This window comes from Meriones unguiculatus, chromosome 9 (assembly GCF_030254825.1).
Source record: "Meriones unguiculatus strain TT.TT164.6M chromosome 9, Bangor_MerUng_6.1, whole genome shotgun sequence".
Lineage (NCBI taxonomy): Eukaryota > Metazoa > Chordata > Mammalia > Rodentia > Muridae > Meriones > Meriones unguiculatus.
In genome coordinates this window covers 47,156,443-47,181,967 of record NC_083357.1, presented here as the reverse complement: position 1 = coordinate 47,181,967, position 25,525 = coordinate 47,156,443, and the positions used below count along the sequence as shown (strand labels likewise).

At 43.7% G+C, this 25,525-nt stretch overlaps 1 protein-coding gene across 4 annotated transcripts in view; it reads right to left on the bottom strand.

Moving 5' to 3' along the window:
• Atp8a2 (ATPase phospholipid transporting 8A2) overlaps nt 1-25,525 on the bottom strand; it is a 512,095-nt gene that overhangs the window by 176,811 nt on the left and 309,759 nt on the right. The gene's annotated exons all lie outside the window — the stretch shown is intronic.

Below are 25,525 nucleotides of genomic sequence, written 5' to 3'. Positions count from 1 at the left end.
CCACATACCAAAATATCCCCCAAGTGAATTGGAGTTTTAGACTCCTAGCATGACACACAGAATGCTCAGAAGAAAACAAGGACATGGTTTTGTGCCCCTGAAGTAGGCTCTGACTTCTTAGACAGAACACAAAGAACACAGGAGATGAGAGTTAAAAAGTAAATAAACTGTACTTTATCAAAATGGGAATTATTCAAGCAGTACTATCTAGGCCATGGGGAAAAAAGTCACCCTTTGAACGGGAGAAGAGATGTATAAGTAAGAGAATTACATATATATATATATATACATATATAATATAATAATTTATATAATATATTATATTATATATACTGTATTATAAATATGCTATTATATAATTAATGTATAATACATAATTAAAATATATAATTTATATAATATCTAATGATATTATAATATAATGTATTATATATTAATATATTATATTATATTATATTATATTATATTATATTATATTATATTATATTATATATTCCTACAGCTTGATTAAAAACAAAATACCTACCTAATTTCAAAAGAAATGCCCCAAAGATGACATGCTCATGAAGAAATGCTCATTGGTCTTTAGGGAAACGCAGCCCGTGGCAGAGCACTTCATGTGTAGTGGGTGGCCATAATACAAGGAGTGATTCTAACAAGTGTTGGCGAAGATCTGGGGTCACAGAGCTGCACTGCTTGTGAGAACGTCAAATGCTGCAGGCACTTTGGGACACTGCTGGCATTGTCTCAAGACACTGAAATCAGAGTCACCATTACGTGGCTCAGCAATTCCAGCCCCATGTATGTATGCAAGAAAATGGGAAACATACATCGACACAAACATCTGTCCATGCATACTCACAGCAGCCTTACCCATTGTGGAAAAAGTGAATAGTGCAAAGGAGGACTTAGCATGTGGTATGTCTAATCAGTAGCTTGTTTTGCTGTAAAGAGAACTTGCTATACAACATGAATAAATCTTGAAAATCACACCCAAAGTTAAAAAAAAGACAAAAAGCTCCTAATGTTTGATTTCATACACATAAACATCCAGAAGAGAAAAAAAAAATCATCCAGACATGATAAATTAGCCATTGCCAGGTGCTCAGGCAGTGGGGGAGGGAAAGTGACCTGCCGATTGCTGTGTGGTTTTCTTTTGAAATTGTATAGTAATAGCACTCTGAGATGCTATTGAAACCACTCAGCTCTGTTCTTCAACAGGGCAGATTTACTGCTACATAAGTTACAGTTTATGAAAGAACTCTGCTTTTAGTTCACACCTCATCACAATACCAGCTATCTATCTACAGCTAGTAACAAGATACCTCACCGATTCAACTTACAATGCCAGAGAAGAAATGAAATACTGCTTGAGAAAGCTCTCTGCATTAGTCTCTCAGTAGCCATATGATTTTCAGGTAGTCACTAGCCATAACCATTCTTTGTGATGGTCTCCTTCTTTGGGAGGTGACTAAATTAGACAGGGTAATTTTGGTGATGACTAAGGGACTCTATGATTAAAAATCAGTTCCTTGTGTGCACTCTATGTAGAATGTTTCACCTCATAGGGAATTTCAAATGAGGGTGCCTCAGAACTTCAACTCAGCCAATGCCATCAGTTCACTGCAGGGATTATCTACTTAACTCTAAATTCCCACGGATGGAGGCTATGCTTTTAGGGTCACTGAATTAACTGTTGTATACGCCAAGTCAAGAAGACACTTAGTGGGGATCCAGTGTAGCTCAGGGCAGACAGCTCGGTAGCAAGGCCGCTTAGATTCAGAGCCTTCCTCCCTCAGGAGCCCCAGGAAGTAAACAGAATGTCAGTTCATGGCAAAAGGAAAATGGGGAAAGTTTATATTGAGACATTTTAAGATTCAGAATGTGTTTACAGAAAGCTCTTGACAGATTCCGTGAGACAGTGATAAATGAAGAAACTAGCTGTTTACACTAGCTCTCAAAAGGCAAATGATTGAGTCCATTTAATTGTTCCATTACATACATGTAAAGCTTTAAAACTCATTATAGGAAGCTGGTCAACAGTGAGTTATCTTAACATTTTTATTATTTTGTGTGTGTGATTTGCTTGTATAAATGTCTGCAGAACGATAGAAGAAGCTTCACATCCTCTGGACTGGAGTTGTAGACAGACTTGCCATGTGGGTGCTGGGAATTGAACCTCAGTCTTCTGGAAGAGTAGCCAGTGCTCTTACATACTAGGCATCTCTCTAGCTCCAAGCTGGCCAACATTAAGGAATTACAGCACATGCATAAGCAACATGCCAGAACTAAAATTAGGGTGGATTTTAAATATTGTTGTAGCTTATTTGCCTAACCCTCACAAGGATCTAAGTCTACTCTCTAACATTGTAAGAAAAACAGTCACCACTGGGATTCCATCTTCTTAGTTGGAATGACTATCTGTCTGTCTATCTATCTATCTATCTATCTATCTATCTATCTATCTATCTATCTATCTATCTATCTATCCCTCCCTTCCCCTCTCCCTTTCCCTCTCTCCATCTCTCTCTCTCTATGTTTGTGAGAGACCTTTACACATTTCTGGAGGCCATTAGTGTAGTAACTATGGATGTCAGTTGGGATGTTCTTCAAAAATTACAAACATGCCCTACCATTCCTCTCCAGGATATACATAAGGAAATCCAAGTCACCACACCATGAGGATACTCGGAGAGCTGAGTTTCTTGTAGCACTGTTGACAAGAGCCAAAGTACAGAAGTGGCATAGCTATCTCTCAATGGACATGGATCCATAGAGACAATGCAGTACATACAGACAAGAGAGATTAATCCATTATGGCCTTGATTACAGGTTTGATCACTAGCACCCCTACGCAATGTTGCCTATAGAAAGAAGGTTTAGGTCTCAGGAGAGATGAGAAGAAGCTTGTGAGGGCCTAGCTTCCAGTCCCCAACATCCCTAGAGAAGAGGCTAGCTGACAGGGACCAAAACAGAAAAAAATAATAATATGTGCTTTGCAGAGAAGTGATGGAACTAGACATCAACATGTTCAGGAAATAAAACATGTTAACAGTCGAAAAGTACATATTTTCTTCATATGGGGAATCCCGATTTAAATATATATGCATACATGTATGACATAAGGGGATAAGCGGAGACTGTTCTGGGGAAGGAAGGAATGGAGAGGGACAAGAAAGGAAAATGGGGTGAACATGAAAGAGAACATGATATTCATGTATAGAAGTGTCATAATTGAACCCATTATTTTTCATGATAATTAAAAATGCTATTTGGAAGAAAAAGTGAAAATAAATATAGTGTTTCAAGCAGGCACATTTCTTGCTACCTTCACAGTTTTCATGTCAGTTGTGATATTTAGTACCACTTCTTTCCAGCAAGAATACACTTCATACGAACATTATCCAATCACCATGCTTCACTCCTCCTCAGAGATCGACTGAACGTTAAGACATGCATTTTTATATACACTAACCCTCCCAAAAGGTCTTTACATTTGAACAAGACACTTTGTCAAAGTCTATAATACTAGGTGCACGAGCCATCTCTTCTACAGTTATTACGGATACCTCCCACCCTAAAGGGGCAAATGACCATTTGTCATCTCTTCCAATATACAAAAGTTCTTCATGGTTGCGTGACAACCCCCCCCCCAACAATCTCTCCTCTTTCTCTGCCTGTGTGTGCACACATGCATGTGTGCGCTCTGCTCCCCATTAGGCAAGAGGGCTGGTGTCTGATACCTAGAGACAGAGGGTGAGCTCCTGTGCAGACGCCACGGGCTACAGCCTCATGTGCTACTGAAAACGAGTTTCATGGGGGAAGCAAAGCAGCTGCAGAGATCTTCAGGTAAAGGCAGTGTCTGAGTTGGGTTTTGAAAGAAGGGTAGAATTTTCATACTATGATATGAGTTTTGGTGAGCACGGCCTTTGGAGTTCATGTGCCTGTATGCATCAAGGCATGAGTTCTTTCCTGAAACCTGTGTGCTAGCTGCTTGTTATGTGGTGATGAATCTGTGTCCAGGCCGTGTCTTGACAAATGTGATATTTAATAATATACACTTACAGTTTTATAACGAATTGGCACCATGAACATCTACTAAATTGCAGTGTTGTAGGTTTAAATATTCCCCCAGTACTGAGATTATGGTTTTAAGGCACTTATAGAAAGCTCATTTTACAAATCCGTTACAATTCTGTCATCTAATGATTTAGTTTCAACCTGCAATAAGTCACTTACAATTGAAAAAGCAGTGAAACCCGATATGTAAATATTATATTTAAGTTAGAATACACAAGTGTGCATTCATCCATCAAAACTTGATTCTGTGGCCAAGAACACTGGGGCTAGAGTGCCCTGCTCCCCATCACGGTGGCTGCCATAGCCCGGTGGTGCTCTCCAGACACACATGTCTACCTTCAGGTTGTAGCCGTAGCAAAAGAAACACACGCGAGGCAGTTCGAGCACAGACCCTTCATGCATTGCAAACGTTTCACAATCATCTTACCTTCTCTAATTAAATTAGTCCTCCTCCCCAAACTCAGCTCTCCAGCTACCCAAAGCATACAGATTACCTTCCATTCAAATTATTTTCTGCATATGTGATTTGATGTAACCTTTATGGTATGCGGTTCTCACAGCATGTCCCTGAATGGGGTGATAGCCACCGAAGAGGTGTAAGGAATAAAAGAGGGATGAACTTCACCTTCTTTCTTTCACAAATGGAGGAGACCTGGGAATTTTCAACATGGGTGCTGGGACTGTTCATGATGAAATCACGGCATCAGTTTTTCAGATACTGTCGCAAATAATCCACTACCCAGCACCTCAGCCTGCTCTGTAACATTTCCACTAAGGCACGATGGGCTGGCTGGAGCTTACAGGCAACCCCTTTCTTCAGTTTGAGACTCTGCTTTCAGGCACAGAGAACACTTATATTTAATTTATGTACAAGCTCATTAGAACCACTGCACTTTCTAATCACATATCCAATTCTATTCTCAAAGTATTTATATTCTAAAGTCAGAATGCATTTGACAGGCATTTGTCATCTCACCTTTCAAAGCTATGCACCCATTCACCCCCCTCTGAGGACCATGGCTGCTGGCCTCAGAGATCCTCATCACAGAACCTTAGCCACAGTCACTGGAGGACAGTCACACATTTCATGCAAACTGTTCTCACGTCCACTTTAAAAACAAGTTCTGAGGTGACACATATACCTGTTTAGTTAACAACAATCGGTGGTTTTTCACAAAGCAAAATATTTAAAGTTTTGTTGCTCCCCTAATCAATCTCTGATCAATCTGCTAAGCAGACTGCATTTTTACCATGTGAAGAGTCAGGCAAGCCTTTCATTGACCTGGCATTTCCATGACATTGCTCAGTTTCTCAGTGGCCAGCTGGAAGGCCTGGAGGTGGGGAAGTCCAATACAGCTGTGGCCTGTCTCAGGTGCTGCCTTGCCTGCCAAGAGACTGTGCTCCACTGGAGATGTTCATCTTCTCTATTCAGCAAGTACTTCTTGAGGTATGGGAAGAGTCTTGAAAACCGCAGTCAAGAGCCCTGGGTTAGACACCTGGGCCTGATTCGAGATGCTTCCTGACAGTTTCTGGTGTGAGCATCCTTTGCTGGACCCGCATTCCTCAAGCTGAGGTTTAATACTCACGTAGCCACACTTCTAACTGTAGGTTAGTTACCCCTTCCTCTAGCAAACGGCTGGCTGGCCCCTGCTCCATCCGCTTCTGCACAGATGCCCTGTGCTTGTGCTTACTCTTCTCAGGCACAGTCTAGAGACTTTACCTGGCATCAGTGCAGTGGTTCTCAAACTGTGGGTCATGACACCTGTGAGGGCTGGACTACCCTTTCATAGGGGTCTCATAAGACCCCTGAGAAACACAAATATTTACATTATAATTCACAGCAGCAGCAAAATTATAGTTATGAAGTAGCAATGAAAATAATTTTATGGTTGGCGTCACCACATGAGGAAATGTATTAAAGAGCTGCGGCATTAGGAAGGTTGAGAACCACTGCGTTAGAGGTTCTAGCACAAGGGTTTATAGCATTGGCCTGGCCAGGGTCCAACTCCGGAGAAGTTCGTAACCTGTAGCTACCTTGATTTTCTCACATCAAGTGTGGACAGTGATGCTGACCCTCTAGATGATGATTAGGGGTTGGTGGATCTCACATACATTAATACTGTGAAACAATTAAACCAGTGGTTGCTATATGAAAAGATCAATAACTACCAGCCACTTAAAAATATGCTGAGATATTGGGAAAGTTTTGACTTTTTAAAAACTTCCTACAGGAAATATGGTACATCTTCCTAAAGACTTGAGTGTTTATTGGAAACATCTGAGTTTTGCTTTAAGGGTCCCTGATTTATTCCTCTAGGCCAGTGGTTCTCAACCTTCCTAATGCTGCAGCCCTTTAATACAGTTCCTCACGCTGTGCTGACCCTCCCCCAACCATAAAATTTTTTCATGGATAATTCATAACTGTAATTTTGCTACTGTTATGGGTCATAATGTAAATCTTTTATATGCAGGATATCTTATATGCGACCCCTGTAAAAGGGTATATCAACTCTCAAAGGGGCTGCAACCCACGAGCTGAGAGCAACTGTTGTAGGACAACCGAGAAAAGAAGCTCTATCCCTCACTGAGGAACTGCTGAGAGCTGATGGCCACTAGGAGAGGAAGAGTCAGGTTTTGTTGTTTTGTTTTGTTTTGTTCTTTCCAGGACTGTGGCTCCTGGTAGGTTTCTCCTCCTCCAGTGAGTGGCCCTACACCGTGCTCATGCTAGCAGCACTAAGTGGAGCCAGTGAGTTAATAAAAAACGATCACACACAGTTGAGAGTGGGAGTGGTGGTGTGGAAAAGGAAGAGCTGGAAGAAGGGAATTGGGGTGGATTTGATCCAAACACACTGTATAGTGTATAGAACTCTCAAACAATAATTAAAAAAAAGAAAGGGAGAAAGGGAGAGGAAGGAAAGGAGGGAGGGAAAGAGAGAGAAAGGGAGAGACAGAGAGGGAGAAAGAAGAAGCTAGGGAGGGAGGTAAGAGGGCGAGACAGGGAGAGAGAGAAAAAAAGAGAGAAAGAGAGAGGATAATCCCATTTTCCTTCCTTGACCTGGCTCTAGTTGTCACCGGTCAGCATATATGGAGTGGCAGAGTCTGAGGGCTCTTTTCCTGGAGGGGTCCCCGTGGGTACCCACAAAGCTAGGCTTTTCTTTTGGCCTTGGGAACTCCTTGCTCTTCTGTTTGAAGTTGGTTGAGAGCAGGAGCACAGTCCGTCCCTGTGTCCAGAGCAGTGGACTTGTGTGACATTATCTTCAAGTTCACACACCATCACTCTCTGAAATGCCTCTGTGCAGGGGACTGAGTCCCACAGCCGCCTAGACTCTTGGAGAGCCTGGGGGATGTCAGTGAGTTTCCACCCAAGCAGCTCTGCCAAAAAAGCATCGTAGTGAAAGGTCTGTAAGCAATGGTGGGAGAAAGAAGACCTCACTAACCTTCTTCTGTTTCCTTAAAGCAGAAGAAGGTCCCATCTGAAGGAAGTCCTTCCCAAACCATGACATGAATGAAAGCATGACCCTGCCAAGATAATGGAAAGCTGGCCAGAAAGGACATCTTAACAAGGAAGCACGTGAAACCCGGACCTGCCCAGTCAATTCCTCTCATGATGAACTACCTGAACCCAAGCCTAAGCCCTGTCTCACAGTTCACTAAGCTCTGTGAATCCCTCTATGGGACTGGCATGAGCTGCTACTTTGGTTCTTTAGACACCATGTGAAGAGCTTGTACCAGTGAAATCCCATGCTTTCTTCTTGTTCATCAGGCCCAGCCAGAACCTGAAGAGGATGAAGGTAGAACCTTGAATGCCTGGTACTTTTTTAGTGCCACAGCTATCCTGGGAGGCCAGCTAAGTTGTCTTCTACCGTCTGGCTTCTGAGGTTAGCTCTTTCTGTTGTATAAGTCTTGCTTTCTAGCTCCTTCTGAGGCTTGGCTTGGAAAGCATCTGTCCCTCCAAGCGCTGTCTTCGTGTAAAGCCACTTGATAGATATCGGTCTAAGCACTTGGAACCAGCTAAAGTCTCTCCCCACTGTGCAGAGACACCCTGGATCATCTATAAAGTGGCTTTGACATTAAGTTGGACCAAAGGGTTATGTCAAGGTACATGGATGCAGATGGTCCTGTGCTCCTCTCCATAGCACACAGACTGAAGCCCCCTCCCCCATCCTACCACCCCTTAGGTAATGCTTTGCCCCAGGAATAGATATTTCCAGGAGGGGTTTTCACTTAGGGATGTACTTGTCCATTTATTGTGTCTTTACAATACAACAGATCCCTCCAGTATGTATAAAGGCGTCCCCTTGGTTTTAGTCTGGAAGCTCACAGTCTGATCCATGTTGTCCTTAGCAGCCTCCACCACATTAAACTGAGAATGCAACCTGAGTATAAAAAAATTCTTGAAGTAAAATTAAGAGCCAAATACAAAGATTTTCTTTCTATTGGATGAAAAGTGAATGTGCACAATTTCTCAGAATAGGTCAGAGTTAACCAAGATTCAGTTCCGGTAGGCATTCATTCACTCTTTCAATGGATCCAGCCTGCTAATTATACACTGTTTCTCCTTTTAAATGTAATGAAAAAGCTAAGACTACATTTTTCATGAGTTCAGCAGGGGAGTTTAACATGACCTTAATGTTCCAAAGATGTGTCATTCTGAGTAATGACCTTGCCCTGAAGCAGCACAGTCCATAAGGACTCTATCTATAAACAATCCTGCCATTACGAACTAGCATGCATCCTTAGAACATTAAGATATGGTAGGGTGTAGGACCTTCATGGAACAAGGTCAGTAGTACTAAGACAATCAATTAATAAGGCTGTTTATTTCACAGCCTAGAAGGCCACCCATTAACAGTTTTCTTCATGAAAAGTCAGCCTGGTCAGAGCCCCTATTAGACACAAAGGAAAGCATAGCACTCTGATCCTGGTCAGAGCCCCTATTAGACACAAAGGAAAGCATAGCACTGGTGACCATAGCAGGAGCTAAGCCCATCTGATTAGTGACACGGCCAAAACTGCAAACAAACAAACAAAAGAATCAAGTACAATGAATGCATGAGATAGACTTTGTGATGGAGATTTTTGTCTTCCCACCACATCATGATTTTCATGATGTAAACGGTCATTTAAACACAACTTATGCAGAAGTGAAAACGTCTATTAGATTGTCAAAAAAAAAAAAAAAAGATTCTGGATACTGTGCTAACATGTGGGACACTGTGGAATAACACTTACCTGGCAGGGAGAGTGATGTGTAAATAAAAACACCAATATAAGCTTTGACAGCTAACGGGCTTCACTTGTGTCCAGTGATACTCTGTCTCATGGCACCCCATTTTTGTGATGATGGCCACTTTTTCTTGGAGCCTTAGGATAATCATTTGGATTTAATATGCAAGCCAGACAAAATACCTGGTTCTTGTCTTTCTAACTCCCCTCATTATGGTATCTATTCAAATGCATATATGAATAAGTTGTGTGGATTTTCTTCAGTATACAAATCAAAACATATCATTTTAGAATGCTAAAAAAATTCTAAAAAAAACCTATAGAACATACCATCCATGAATTTGTTAGTGTAATAAAAACATACATGTTAGTATGCTACCCCCGGACTTGTCAATGCGTTTCATTTATTTATTTTGATTTTCTTTCTTTCTTTTTTTTCCCCTGAGACAGTTTCTCTGTGTAGACTTGTCTGTCCTGGACTCACTTTGTAGACCAGGCTGTCCGTGCACTCATAGAGATCTGCTTGCCTCTGCCTCCCCGAGTGCTGGGATTACAGGTATGCACCACTGCGCCCAAGTTTACAAGTTTCTAAGGTGTAAAAATATTGCTATGTATTTCTTCTGGTCATTAAAAATGTTCACTAGTCTTATTTTTAAGAGTGCACAGGGCCCAAGTACCTGTAAATGCAATGTCAAAGTGTTCATGGTGCAGGCCATGCTTTGGCTAGAGGAGATCTGACTGTAGTAAAACCAGTGGGCACAGCTTGGCACAGGTACAGTTTGGGGTCAAAAGAGAAGCAATGGGTGGAGCTGGAGCTATTTCTGTAACTTCATTTCATGGTTTTATTTCTCTAATTCTTTAGATTAAGTCTTTTGCTCTTCTGTGCAAATTATCTTTCCAAGGCGCCAAGGATGCCCTCAGGCTTCATGCTTCCTCCCATTCGGAAAAAGACATGTCTCATCTGAAAGCTTGGGTTTCTGGGCCAGGTGGCTTATCCTAAAGGCTCTATTCAGCCCTCTGAGGCCACCAGAAGTCCACAAGCTCCCAGGAATTCTGTGGATCTAGCTAGAACAGCCTTTCAAAGGACACACCATAGAACGCCTGTCACTGAAGGATTTTGTCATTTCCATCCATTCCATGACACTTCCTTTTCTTCGGTTTCATTTTCTTTAAGATCAGCTCTTTACAACATCAACAGCTTAAGAGGAAGGAGACAGGGAAAGCTACATTCTCACAGAGCTGCTCTTCAGGACCACTGTGGAGAGTGGAGACAGTCCCTACAGAGGTCAGGTTTGTTCTCAGGTCTGGAGAGAGCTCTTCTCAGTCAGGGTGTTAGCGAATTTCACACTCTGGGGAGGGACTGCTCACAGCAAGGGGGACTTAGCAAGGACCCTGATATCCTTTCTAGAGGTTCATCCTCAGAGCTCCCACAGGAGAGGTCCCTGTGGTCAGAGGTACAAGTCAGCACAGCGCAGCCTCATACTGAATGTTCTCAGCAGTGTCCAGGTGAGTGCAACAACTCACTCCCTCATCGTGACACCACAGGGGGATTGTGGGGAGGCTCAGAGAGGGTCTTCAGCTCTTGCTCTTGTGTGCCAAGTGTTTAATTACTGCCGTGAGCTTACATACACAGCTAAAAGTAAATATACTAGAGAAATACTGTCCTGTAAACTTCAGCTTTTTAGCTTGAAATCTAACAAATAAATATGGAGAAATACTTTCTACATCTGTCAAGTTATAACCAGTCCTCCATCTAAAGTGACTGCTAGTTAGTTCCTAATAAAACATAAGAAGGCGCTGGAAAAATTTTGAGACTATTTTAAGCCAATTTTCATCTTTTAGGTAAAGGAGATCTGGGGTAAATTTGTTTACTGTTTATCTGCAGCTGTCCTCTAAATATCTGGTTTGTTTTTTTTTTTGAGCAATCTTGACATCTTACTATTTTGGAAGACATTTGTTAATAGATACCAACTAGATTGACCTTAGCCATAAAAGGAAAAAGAAATTCTATAAGTCTGACATATGGAATAACAATTATTCTTGTATTTCTGGGAAAAGCTCACTTAAAAAAATCATCCATTCCCACTAAAAATATACATCTAAAGCAATCTATGTCAGTGTGCTGACAATCTGTCACACTAAAGAGCCCTTCCAGCTGTCACTGGGTGGATATGGAAAAGAAACTGACTAAATATGCTAAGTGTGGCACGAAGGCATTTATATGTACCAGTGGTGGTTTGTGGTTTGCTATGATAGTCCCAATTAAAGGTTAAGGAAATATATACAAAACACAGGCATTTTAACAATCCTGTCTTTGCAGGTCAAATATAAGGAACATGAATCTGTGGGTGGGTCAATGGCAGAAAAGAAGAGCCCTGCCCAATACCTCTCAATCACCTAATTCCCCAGAACGAGAACACAGAATGGGAGACTCTCCTGTGACTTGTCACACACTCGTATGGAAAGTACTTGACCAACTTCTCCAGGATCACGTTGTGTTGCAGGAGGCTAAGTGTTGCGGTTTTCAAATGTTCTCCTGGTTTATAAAGTATTGAAACAATATTGTGATCATAGCCCTGTTGCTTGAAGAAAACCTAGCCAGGGATGGGTAACTCATGCTTAGCAGGACTAATGGCTAATGATGCTGACAGATGTGGGTGAGCTGGGATGTGCTGTTCATTATAGAAATTTTGCATGTGTGAGTGTGAGAGAAAGATAAGGGGGGAGAGAGGAAGAAAGGGGAGGAGGTAGGAGGGGAAAGGAAAGGGAGGAGAGGAGAAAGGAAAAAGGAAGGAAAGGGGAGGGGAAGGGGAGGGAGAAAAAAGAGAAGGAAGGAAAGGAAGAAGAAAGGAATGGAAAGGGAGAAGAAAAGGAAGGGAAGAGAAGGAATAGGAAGGGAAGGGAGGGGAAGAGATGGAAAGAGAGGGGAAGGGAAGGGAGCTGAGGGAGATGGAAGGAAAGGAGAGGAAAAGCTGGAAGGACTTCCCTATTTCTCCTGGCTTAAACAAGTCAGGGCTGGCTCAGTAGGGACTGTATTCATTCCGTATCAGCTGGGTGAGGTTGGGGCTGTGTCCTAGGCTGTGTCTCTCTCAGAGCTGGTCGATGACACCTAAGAGGGGCTGCTGTGTGTGTCCTATCTCACAATCACGTCCTGCTTCAATCTTGTGTGGCATCCCTCCACCCCCACCCCCTGGGGGATCTTCCTTCCCTCCTCCTTTCTGTCTCTTCTGCTCCTGGCTGTCCTTAGAGTTAGCCACATGATTATGCTCTGGCATGGAGGTCCTGCTTCAGGAACTTTACACAACACTGCAGCATCCTTTGCCAGAGGAAACCCAAGAGAGATCAGTAGGAGTCTGGCTGAACACACTGCTGCCCTCATGGCACACTCTGCAGGTCTGTGGCATGCAGAAGGCACAGTGAGGGGAAGGCACAGTGAAGGGGACTTCTTCCAACCTGCACCACAGAGGCAGGGCTGGCTCAGTAGGGACTGTATTCATTCCGTATCAGCTGGAGAATTATTGACTCTGATACCTGTGCTGCATCAGAGACTGGCATCACAAATGCACCAGGAGCAGCAGGAACACCAGTGGCCTTCACCCAGGACTGACAGATAATGAAGGGTTGGTTTCCACCATTGTCTCATTTAGGGTCAGCATATATATTTTTTAATAACCCACAAAGGTTTTTTTTCAGGAAAGATTCAAAAGAGAAGGATGCAACGTCTCTCCCAACAAAGTTTAAAGGTGTATTGTGGTTTTCTTTGTATGTGTACCCACACACAGACTTGTTGATTCTATGAACGTACACATATACAGAAAATATAGACAACTCCCAGAATCGAAGGCAGTGCACTGGGAATGTAGCTCGTTTGGTAGAAATGCCTAGGGAGCATGCACGAAGCATGGGTCTTATCCCCAGTGCTTTACAAACAGGGCATGATAATACATGGCTATGACCTCAGCATTTGGGAGGTGGAGGCAGGGGGATTCTAAATTCAAGAGCTAAGGCCAGCCTGGGATGGGGTACATGAGACACTGTGTCTCAAAAAACAAATTCTCTGGAGTCTTTGGGGAGAATAAGGCAGATAAGCAGGCATTTGCCCGAGCAATTAAACAGACCTATCAGGACATTCTCTAATGAGCGTCACTTGAAAGAGCCACACAGCCACACATTCTTAGGCAGTGGGGACAGTGACAAATGTTAACTCAAAACTGAAGTCACAGGGGCAGATGCCAGGAATGCCTGCAGACAGCCATACCCAGAGATGGGGCAGGCCCAGGAGATTCCAGAGAGCACAGCAAAGTCTGGCTAAGGGAAGGGGTGACAAATCACCCCAAGAACTTCCAAGGAGGCCAGTAAGTGGTAGGAGAAATTAAAAGTGAGACTTCCCAGTACATATTACTTCCCAATAGCCACTCACCCTGGAGGCCAATTAATGAGATAAGTAGAAGATGCGGTTCTGGCCCTCCAGGGAGTTTATGGTCGAGTTAGAAGGATTAGAAACCACTTTGGAAAGGCTTGACAGAAGTGCTGTGTTTCACCACACTGAGCAGGAGGAGGTCAGAGAAGCAGGGGTCACAGGCAGGAGAGGCCGAGTGGACGCCAGCAAGGCCGAGACCTGGGCCTTGAAGAATGTGGTGCACATGGAAGGCTTGAGAAGACGCGGCCTGAACAGTGTCGGGTTGAACATGTCACATTGGGTGCGCACGGCACACAGCACTGTACTGTTATTTTATTAATTTGGAGTGCAAACCTGGGGCTTTTCCTTCAGTTATGCAGTAAATAATCTGCCCCGCAATCAGTGTCTAGAATGTATGTGTAATTCACACAGGATTTTGAGCAGCAGCTTTTACAGCATAAAGATGAGGGTTTGTTTGTTTCATTTCCCTTTACGTTTCCTCAATTGAGTTAAACAGCTTTGGTCATGGATACAGATGGAGCCTATAGGGGCAGTGCTTTGACAAGCTGCTAGATTTAGGTTCTAGCACATTAATCACAAAAAGGGTTTTCTTCCTTCCTTCCTTCCTTCCTTCCTTCCTTCCTTCCTTCCTTCCTTCCTTCCTTCCTTCCTTCCTTTCTCTTTCTTTCTTTCTTTCTTTCTTTCTTTCTTTCTTTCTTTCTTTCTTTCTTTCTTTCTTTCTTTCTGCTTCTTTTTTGCTAACTGAATATGGGTAAGTTAGCTTTGGGGATAGATTTCCCTTGCAAGTCCCCCACACACACCAAAAAGTGCAAGTAAAAAGTGCACCTTTTATAAACTTTAAACATACTTAGCCCAAAGAACAGCAACACATGTCTGGAAAGTTGGTTTTCCTTTGTCTTATTAAACACTGGTTACTAGAGAGACACACCGGCTTGTTCTTATGAGCGGGTATTGCAAAGCAGGGGAAGTTTGTGTACATCTCAAGGATTTAGGAACACCGAGGGAGTGTGGCTGACAGAACTTCTGACCCTTAGACCTATACGAATGCTCTAGATTTGAGATGGCTTGACTCACAACATCTCAGTATTCTTGCAGCACCGCAGGTATTTGCTATTTGCTAGGGACTCACACTGAATTTTGAGGGTTGCTCTTTGCCCAGGCTGCTGCTGAGTGGTGTGGGTATCTTGTGCCTGGCAGCTATGGTGACCACAGCAACGAGCCACGCCCATAATCATCAGGGGTGAGCAACAGCATCCTACAATGTGCTGCACTGCCGAGCTGTACTACTGCTGGGTTGGATGGATTGCATGTGCTCCTAATGATGCTGTTAACTTAGTGTGAACCTGTCAGGACAGAGCCCTATCACCAGGCACATATAAAGTGTCCTGAGTCAGAAATGCAGACTAACAAAGCAATTTGCCCATCTCAAAGCAGGAGCATTATTTTTATTTTCCATTTAAATTACCACCCAGACCTCAGAGAGATGGAAAGTATATTTTCAGCCCATCAGTAGTTCCTCAGAGCTGGTGGTCTTGTCTCCTACCTTCCAGCAGGCATTCTTGCTCAGCACATCCTGGAGAATGAATCCACATGGGATGCTTTGGCTTTGTAAGAAACCAGCAAGCTCACATTCTGGGATTGCTTCCAAGTGGATCCCTTTATGGTGACATCCAGGTAGACAGCACTGTGGGGGCGGGGTGTGCAGTGTGTGGGGTGTGTGTGTGTGTGTGTGTGTGTGTGTGTGTGTGTGTGTGTATGTGAAGGGCTGAAGGTACAAGATGCTGAGTACATCAGCTTCCTCCTCTCATCTACTTGCTTTTTCGGGCATGCAAGTGTGGGGTCTAGGCTGATGATGGAATTTGTAAACTCCATCCTGGGTCAGTGCATAGGTGAGAACACAGATATGTAAGGAAAATGATTCCTCGGTTGTGGACAATGGGAAATCCCGTGTTTGTTAGTGTCTCTGCGATTGGCAATGCAGACAGGATTAATCAAACAGAGATGGCCAGGTTTATTTGCCACAGTGATGCTGTAGTCTCATAAATGTCTGGTAAAGCCAAAGCTTTCTAAAGGGTTGGTAAGGGGAGACCCACCTCGTCTTCCAGGTTTCCAGCAGACAGTGACTACCATAATGTTTTGAGTATAGATCTTAAAGGAAGGTTGTTGTGGATATAAACATAGTTTTGTTTTGGACCCAGGTGTGGGATGTGGGACTGATTCAGATGGTCCACAGCAGCAGACTATTTGCCTCATGCGGGCTCTTAGCAAGCTGCAGAGAGTTTAAATCTTAGGACCCTGGAGGCAGAATAAATGCCAGAGCCCAGAGAGAGTTGGGGAGCCCCGAGAAAGAACAGGGCTGCTGCTGCTTCCTCCTGTGGCTCCTGGTTGTTACTGATGCAGCGAGAGGAGAAGTTGGAGATCTCCTGAAACAAGGATTGGACTGGCTCCAAGGAAAACCCTAACCAGCAGGAAGCAGCTAAGAGAACTGTGCCCCCTCTCCCATTAACCCTTTCTCTCTCCTACCTGGTTTTGGGATATTGGAAGGTATTGGGGTGGAGTACGGAGAAAGAGATATAAGAAATGTAAACAAAAGAATTTTAAAAACTAATGCCTACAGAGGGTTAAATGGGAAAACACATTAGTTATCACATACAGCAGATTGCTCTCAGTGGTGGGAAAAGAGGAACCCAGACTTGCTTATTGAGCAAACACACTATCTAAGGATCTGCAGTGCTATAAGAAATTTGGACACTTCACCAAACAAGAAAGGCAGATGGCAGGTGAGCAGATGGCAGGTGAGTTTACAAAATAGCTCTCAATAGGAAAACAATACAGCCCATTATTAGGTACTTACCAAGTGAAATGAAAACTTGTTTATGCTAAAATGTAAAAAAAAAAAAAAAACAAAAAAAAAACAACGCAGGAGTCCCTCATAACTGTAGAAAGGTGGAAAGTTTCTCAAATGCCCTTCAGTAGATGACATGAACTGCAGTACATCCATGCTATAGAATACTACTTGATGATTAAAAGTAACGAAGAATAAACTACTGACGCGCACAACAGCAAGGATAAGTCTCCCGTGCATTAAACCAGGTGACAGTCAGACAAAGAACTATACACGCAGAAAACAAACCATACCAGTGCCCGCTAGGGTCTGAGGGCAGGGCTAAGCGGCGGCTGCAAAGGCACCTAGGAGAAACGCGAAGCAATGGCGATTCTGTACTTGATTGTGCAAGTGTATCCAGGAAGACTCAGAGACCTGTGCACTAAAAAGGGTTAATTTTAGTGCACGTAAATGATCCGTTATTAAAATAGAGCGTGGTATACCATACCAATAAACACCTTCAAAAGAATTAAACCAACCTCTGCTGTGAGGCTAACAAGGAGTAAAAGCTTCTACTTAATAGTTCATGTTATGAAAAAGCAACTTTCAAATTGGCAAGGGGCTGACAAAAAGATTACCACAACAACATGCGGCTTGTTCACAGAGAGGTAATAAACTTCATCCTATAATCCCTGGACTAAAGAGAGGCCAATATTTTAATCGATATTTTACTGGCAGGCTCTGGATGTATAAACGACATTTAACAGGATGGATCTGTATTGCCTCCCGTTGGCTTGGAAACCCAGGCAGGGAAGCCTGTATATCACTCCTCTGCCTGGGCTTGCTGTAGGGGTGTTTGGCCTAGCAGGACTTGAGACTGAGGAGCAGAGGGCAATCCAGTGGCCCTGGCCATCAGTGAGGAAGCATTCTAGCTGCCTGAGCTGACAGTCAGGATACAGCAGACACAGTTTACCACTGAAGTGTGGACACTAGTGAGGTGAACTTCCTGATGCGATGCATATGACAGAAGCATCTGAACTAAGAGTAAAGGCAGTGGAATGCAACGCTAAGCCCAAGAGAGCGAGTGCCCTAGCGTGAACAGTTACATTGAGCTCAGGCATGTAAGTGGGCTTTTAGACGGCAGCTGAAAACCACATCTCCCTCCCTCTCCAGCATCTCCGAAGCTGGGTGGGCAAGCCTACAGCTAGAGATGAGCAGAGGAGCCTGCACGCTGCTTGAGACCCTCCAAAAGCCAGTGCATGGCTTGGGGATGGTACTCTAGATTCACTAGCCATTCTCATGGCCTCACGCCATCGTTGGCCTGCTCCTGCCACAGAACGTGTCCTCGCTGTGTCTCAAGCTTTTCTACCATGTGGTTTTCAGCCTATGTTTTTTGTTTTGTTTTGTTGTTGGTTTTTGTTGTTTTGTTTTTTGAGATAGGGTTTCTCTGTGTAGCCTTTGGCTGTCCTGGACTCTCTTTATTGACCAGGCTGACGTTGAACTCACAGAGATCTGCCTGCCTCTGTCTGCCTGAGCACTGGGATTACAGGTGTGCACCAGCATGCCTGGCCCACTTTTTCTTTTCTTTCTCTCTTTTTTTAAAGATTTATTTTAAATTTTATTTTTTTGTGTATTGGTGTTTTGCCTGCATGTAAATCTGTGAAGGTCCCATATACCCTGGAACTGGAGGTACAGGCAGCTGTGAGCTGCCATGTGGTTGCTGGGAGTTGAACCCAGGTCCTCTGAAAGAGCAGTAAGTCCTCTTAACCTCCGAGCCATCTCTCAAGTACCTCTTTCCCTCCCACACACACTTTTTCTTTTTAGTCCTGTCAAAGGGAAAAAGAGTTAAATAGTTCCTGTCCTTAGCAAAGAAGTCAGAGCCAATTTCTAAAATAAAAATGAGCAGGGTAACAGGAAAGGGAGTTGTAATTCATGAGACTTTAACTTGGGAGATGGGCAAGCCATTCCACAGTGCTGGGTTTTGTTTTTACCCAGTGCCAGCTGGGGAAGGACTGGGCACAAGTAAAGCTTTGGAACCACGGCCGACCTTTCAAGGTCCCATGGTCCTACAGGTCCTTCACTCAGCTCATGTTTTTAGACTTGAACTTTAAAAAAAAAAAAATTATTATTCCAAGGAAATTCAAGCATTTTATAGAGTTTCAAATTCTCAATTTTAAAACCATCAATGTCTAAATATGTTTTTTTTTTTAAGTACTGGGTATTTATAATGATCCTCTTAGATAAAACAGCTGCAAAAACATCATTAAAAAAAGCTCACACCGTCACATGCAAAAGGCGGCAAGAGTCTATTTTTATAAAGTTCAAAGCAACTGTGAATCTTGCAGGCGATTCCCTGAGGACGCCCTGACGGCTGTTTCTCTGTGGCTGGGCCTGCCTCCTGCTGCCCCCATCCCTCTCCACCTTGTGCTAATAAACTCGCAGCTCTATGCACTAGCAGCCACCAACTTGGCCTCTCAGAACATTCCTAGAGCATGGCTAACTAGTTACACAGCCATCTTCGGACTGAAATACAGAACCTTCTGCGTTCCTTACCCAGGCCTCCACAATGACATTTATCTGAGCTGGGATGAGCACTGAGTGTGAATGGGAAAGGCAGGTGCTGGCCTCTCTTGGCTTGCTGACCTGCCCCTTTTCTTCCTACCCTTTCACTGCTCTGCATGGCTCCCGCTCACCTATCTTAACTCATTTCACCCAGGGACCCGGAAGCTCCAACCCACTAGCCCTGTGAAGCAGCATTTCTTGGAGCAAACACCATGTGTTCTGCCCAGCCAGCAGTCAGCTCACTGTGCCTCTGCAGGTCAACAGCACAGATCCTGGGCTCAGAATATCCACTTGAAAAAACAAGGCAAGAAAAGTAGACTTCACAATGTTTCCATTTCAAGGCAATTTCCCCGTTGTCCCATGGGAAGTCTCTCTGAATGGTTTTCCTATCGACTCTTTGACTGCCCAATAATTATTAATATAAAATAGGAACCACTGAGATACCGGTGGACCCTATGAACTGGGCTGCTCTTATGACAGGGTGCTACCAAGCTTGCGCATGCAGAGTTTCCTGGACAGGACAGAAGGTCTCACTCCTCTGCCAGTCACAGCTGGGAACATGGTAGAATGCATCCTGGATCCCCTAAGGTTAGCACTGCACTGGCTTCAGGGCTTCGGTAGAGCATGCATGGTTTATATAGGGTGATAGGGTCATGTGATAGGGTCACACCTCTGCTGGAAAGGCCTACAGGTAGACTGCCTTCCATGCCTTTGGCCTGTTACCCCGTTGACATTAGGCTCACAGCTGCCTATCCACCTCAAATCATATCAAGAAACATAAATCCATCTCTTCCAAGGAGGGCACACAGATAACAGAGAGCTTAGCTATCAGAATTTTTATCTTCTACCACAATGACATTTCATGCATCCAGAATAGAAAACAGTGGAGGGGGGAGGAAACAGGGAGTGTGTGCACATTTAAATATGAATCCATACACACATACATTGTACATGTGGAGGTCACAGGTCAGTGTTGAGTATCTTCATCACTCACCTCCTTGTTTCTGTGGAGACAAGGTCTCTTACTGAACCCGAGGCTTACCGTTTCAGCTAGACTACCTGGCCGGCAAGCTCTGCCCCTGCACTGCCATTACAGATATTTGCCACCACTTCATGGTTTTAGGTGGACACAAAAGAACACAGGCCCTCATACTTGTGCAGTAAGCTACTTCACCCACTGAGCCGTGTTCCTGTCACTAAAACATGTCTGAGGGATCCTTACATTATGTTCTACATTTAAAAGGCTGTGCCCATTGGATAGATGCTGTGAGAGAGTGTGTGATGCTGAGCTAACTGAATCGAGAGCCTTGTGCATGCTGGGTAGGCACACTGCCATTGAACTATATTCTTAATCCTTTTTTAATTTCTTAATTTTGAAGCAAAGACTCACTTGAGTTGCCCAAGCTGGCCTTGAACTCACTATGAAGCCCTAACAGGAACTGGATTTGTAATCCTCCTGCCTCAGCCTCCCAAGCAGGTGCAATTACAAAGCTGGAATCAATAGGCCTGGCTTGAGTGAATTCTTGTCTTGTTTTTTGGTTATTGTTATTGTTGTTTGGTTTTGTTTTTGTCACAGTTTAAGGCAGCTATTCTCTATAAATGTTAATATTAGTTGTTTTTAGGATTTCTTTTATGTATATAAGCATTTTGCCTGCATGTCTATGTGTACATCATGCCTGTGCCTGGTGTCTGCAGAGGTCAGAAGGTGCTGAGTGTCCTGAGATTGGGTTTACAGGTGGTTATGAGTTGCTATTCAGATGCTTTTAACAATGGAGGCATCTCCCCCGTCCCAGATTCTAAAATTCAAGGTGAAACTTAGCCAAATTCTTCTACCAGTGGTGCCATAAAGCTGTGAAATAACTAAAGGGTGGAGATTTTATATATACATGTTAAAAAATTCAAAGTGCTCATACACTAAGACATTTTGGATTAGAAACAGCAATTTGTGCATAATTGTGAGTCATTTTGCTTTTTAAATGTGCAGCTCAGAAGCTGGGGCACTGTTAAGCCTTTCCTCATGTTCTTAAATATTAGGGGGGTGATGGGTGTTGGGCCTGCATGTATGTCTGTGTGAGGGTGTCAGACTTTGGAGTTACAGACAGTTGTGAGCTGCCATGTGTGTGCTTGACATTGAACCCAGGTCCTCTGGAAGAGCTGCTAGTGCTCTTAACCATTGAGCCATGTCTCCAGCCCCCAATCTATTTAAATTAAATAAGTACTGCCTTCTTTCTTCTTCCTTCCTTTCTTTTTCTTTCTTTCTTTTCTTTCTCTTCCTTCCTTCCTTCCTTCCTTCCTTCCTTCCTTCCTTCCTTCCTTCCTTCCTTCCTTCCTTCCTTTCTTTCTTTCTTTCTTTCTTTCTTTCTTTCTTTCTCTTTTGGTTTTTTGAGACAAAGTTTCTCTGTGTAGCCCTGGCTGTCTTGTCCTAGAATTTGCTTTGTACACCAGGCTGGCCTCAAACTCAGAGATCTGCCTTCCTCTGCCTCTGCTAAAATTAAAGGCATGTGCCACCTATGCCTGACTAGAATGCCGACTTTTTAAATAATCTGTTTCAAAAATGTTTTCCCCAAGGTCATGGAGAAGTACCATTCCAGAAAATACTCAATACACTGCTGATGGCTGGTCAAGTTGTATCAGATCTAGAAAGCCGAACATCTGAGTAATTGTTAATTTACCCCTCTTGGGGACATACCACAGAGATGACGTAACAGGACCTCAAAATTTTACAAGCATCCTTCCCTAACTTCTTTATTCCTAATTTTGCAGTTAAGGCAAATTCTTCCCATTATCAAAATCAAAGAGGCTTTAAAAAAAAAAATCTGTCTCTGTTTTTTGTTTACAAATTACACAAGGAGGCAGTTACATAAGGGCCATGAGTGGTGATCCAGGCTTAACATTACAAAAGACATCTAAATTCCCCACTCACTGTCGACCCGGCCTATAGATGGGCAATTCTTCTGCAATCACTTTAAACACAGAAAGTGCCTCTTGCAAACACAGAAAGGGACTCTCAGTTTCTTAAAGCAGCACAAGTCCTGCCAGATCACACTCCTCTGACCCTCACTGTCTCATTTCCATTTTGGAAGCCAGTGTAGAGGCAGAGCGATGCCCATTGCCTGCTGGCTTCAGGAAGTCCATTGCTTGGAGTCAGAATATTCCAGCCTGTAGTCAATTTTGCCTTTGGAGGACGGTCCATCTAGTTGCTACCATGGGACTTAGTGTGTGATTAATTTAGGCAGAACCAAACTCCATGTGAAATTCCATAAATCAGCCTTTATGGGGCATTTCCCTCAACATGGCAAAGCCAGCAAGGTGCTGAGATGCACCCCACATCCCTAAAATCTACCATTTTAGTACCCTTAAAGTGTACAGCTCTGAACATTTGCGTCACTTGAAGCCACCACCCTGTCCTTCCTCAAAGTTTTTTGTGACACTCTTATTGCCTGTGGGAGGCAGACAGAAATTGTATTTTTCTGATAGAAAATCAGGTTTAATTAATAGAACTATACACTACTAAGGGAGCAACTTGCATTTCTGTATCTACACTTTAACAGCACTAACCAAACACAAAGGAAGAAGATGCCAAGGGAATGAGGCCAGTGAGGAAGGGGCCCCAGACCACACAGGGGGAGGTGAATGAGGGTCACTGGGATCCCAGGATCATGGCAGGGCCATCCTCCTGCCATGGGATGACTCCCAATAGGGAGTCACACAGTATGACGGCATACCCACGGTCTCTGTGAAGGAATAGTTAATGGTTCTCAAACACACAAGGAATGGGTGAAGGTTCTCAAGGATCCTTCAAGTGAAACATGAATTGCAGACCATGATCTGCATGATGACATTTATCTAAAAAGAGAAAATCTGTGTGTAACTGCTGAGAAAAGGGCAAGAGTGGATAACATATCAGGGGTAGGGTAAGTAGTGGGAACTTCCAGCATGCAGTCCATGTAGCAGAGAGAATTGTGCCTATTTCCCTTGGATAGGAACCACTTTTGCGGACTATTATAGCAAATAGGAATATTATACCAAATAAGGATCTGTCATGCCACAGTTTTCATTGGAAATCTAGATAATATAATAGTCATCATAAAACAGAGTACAGAGTCCTCATAAAACAGGTCACAGAGTATGTGTGCATATGCATGTTACGCAAATTGCTTTTAGACTGTATCTTTAAATGTCCGGCAGTTACCTGCGCAGCAGAGGGCATTTGAGATGAGTGCATGACTCTACTGCCGAGGTCCCTCCGTAAGTCAGAAGAAAGCCCTTTAAGAACCTAAGTAGCGTGCTTAGTTTGTTCTCACTTAGGTCAACAGTTAAAACTTTTTATTGCAAATGAGCAAATAATTCTACAATAACCTTTGACCCTGAAATTCAAAACACACTAAAACAGCATGCAAGCAGTTCTCCCCACTCTGAATGTTCCATTTGGAGCGCTCGCTGGTGCCAGCACAGTAATTTGGGACCAGCAGACATTATCTGAGTGGGTGCTCTGACCATGAACCAGTCAAGGGTTTTATTCTCTTGGTTTCCAAATTAGAACTTCCCAGAAGTCCTAACTAGAAACAGAGACACAGAATTGTGGAGGCTTTTACATTAAAAAAACAAAAAACAAAAAACTGTCTCAGGAATGCATGGACGGGCCTTTTCCAGTGGACCACTGAGCAACTCTTAGCTGCAATCGTCATCCAAGGCACTCACTCAGCACTGTCAGGGACTCATTCCAAGCAGCACTTTGCAGACTAACAGGGTGGCTCCACTCAGGGTTAGCCCACTTGAAGAAAAAAAATGACAAAAGCTAGATAGTAGGTATAAATGGCTAAGAGCTCTGCCCCCAAGGGGTGCTCTGGGAGGCAGAGGGTTGGGAGCCCCATGCAGAATGCCTTGATAAGAAGTCTAGACTATCAGCAATCTGCTGGTGGTGAGGAAAACCAGATTATAAAGAAGCTGTGTAAAGCCGACAGCTGGAGGGACAGCACGCTGGGAACCTGGGATGATGTGGAGGATCCCAGATGCCCATGCTGTTATCTATGACCCCAAGTGACACTAGGGAGTGACTCCTATCGTGTGTGCAGGGGGAAAAAGGCAAAAGGCTGGCAGCTGGCACGAGAGAAACAGACACGTCAAATTCCATAAGGGGACTGTAAAAATAAGAGCAGGAAGGAGATAGTGAGCACAGAATGCACGGCACCAGCATCTACATGGATTTGAACCTCCCTACCCCAAATCACATAATAGTTCCCTCTAAAACACTCCCAGGTCCCGCTGTGTACAAGGAAGAATTTTCTCTCCTAAGAAGCAACAATCCCAGCTGTTCACTGAAGCAGAGAGGACCTTTGTCACAGGCTTCGAGTAGGAGGAATAGGCCAGGTGGTAGGACCTCAACGAGGCCTCTTCTGGTCCAATGTAGGATTCTTTAAGAAGCAGGGGTGTTCCCAGCACAAGGGGGGCACTGCGCCAACTAGACAAGCTATCTTCTATGCAGAGGCAGCTACACTCAGGGAGCATGGAGAGGCAGAGAAACTGCCCTTTATGCAAAGAAGCAAAATGGGGTTCTCGGGTAGGCTCGTAGGAGGACACATGTACACAGGCTGTTTCTGCCCCACTCATGTCTTTGGCTGAGCAGCCACGTGCTGCAAATAATCAGCTTGGGAGAGCCGTCTTTCCCAGTGTGGTCAGCAGACCTGTGGCATCAACCTGCATGTGTGACCTGAAGGATTCATTAGGAGAGAGTTGACAAACTGACAAAGCAGCGACTGGCTGCTGTCACAGTAGGAAGCCACCTGCTTCAGTGGAGGCTTTCAGGAGACAACACGGAAAAGTTAGTTTCTGCCTTGTGGTTATTTTTAGTATTTCATTATTTTTGCTAAGAGTTGAAAATTTATACCGTAATAAAGTGAGATATTAAAACAGAGGCAACATTGACTTATTTTCTATTGCCCTAAAGATTGGTTTTGTCTCTTTCTGCCTCATCCACATCTTCCTCTTCCTCTTGGACAAAATCTCACATAGACTAAGCTGATCTGGAGTTTACTGTGCAGCTGAGTCTGACCTTGAAACCCTCATGTTCTACCTACCAAGTGCTGGGATTACAGGCATGTGCCATCCTCTCTGGCTAAAACATTTACACAGTCTTGTCAGTAACAAACAGAAAACACAAAGAGCCTCCTCCACTTTTGGTGCCTTGTCCTCTAGCAAGAATACGTTTTTCTCATAAGTGAATTAGCATCTTGGAAAACTGTAGGAGTGCCTGGTTAGTTTTTGTCAACTTGACCAAGCTAGAGTCACCTGGAAAAGAAAACCTCACTTGAGAAAATGCCTCCATCTGATGGGCCTATGGGCAAGTCTGCAGGGCATTTTCTTGACTGATGATTGACAAGGGAGGGCCTGGTACACTGTGGATGACACCACCT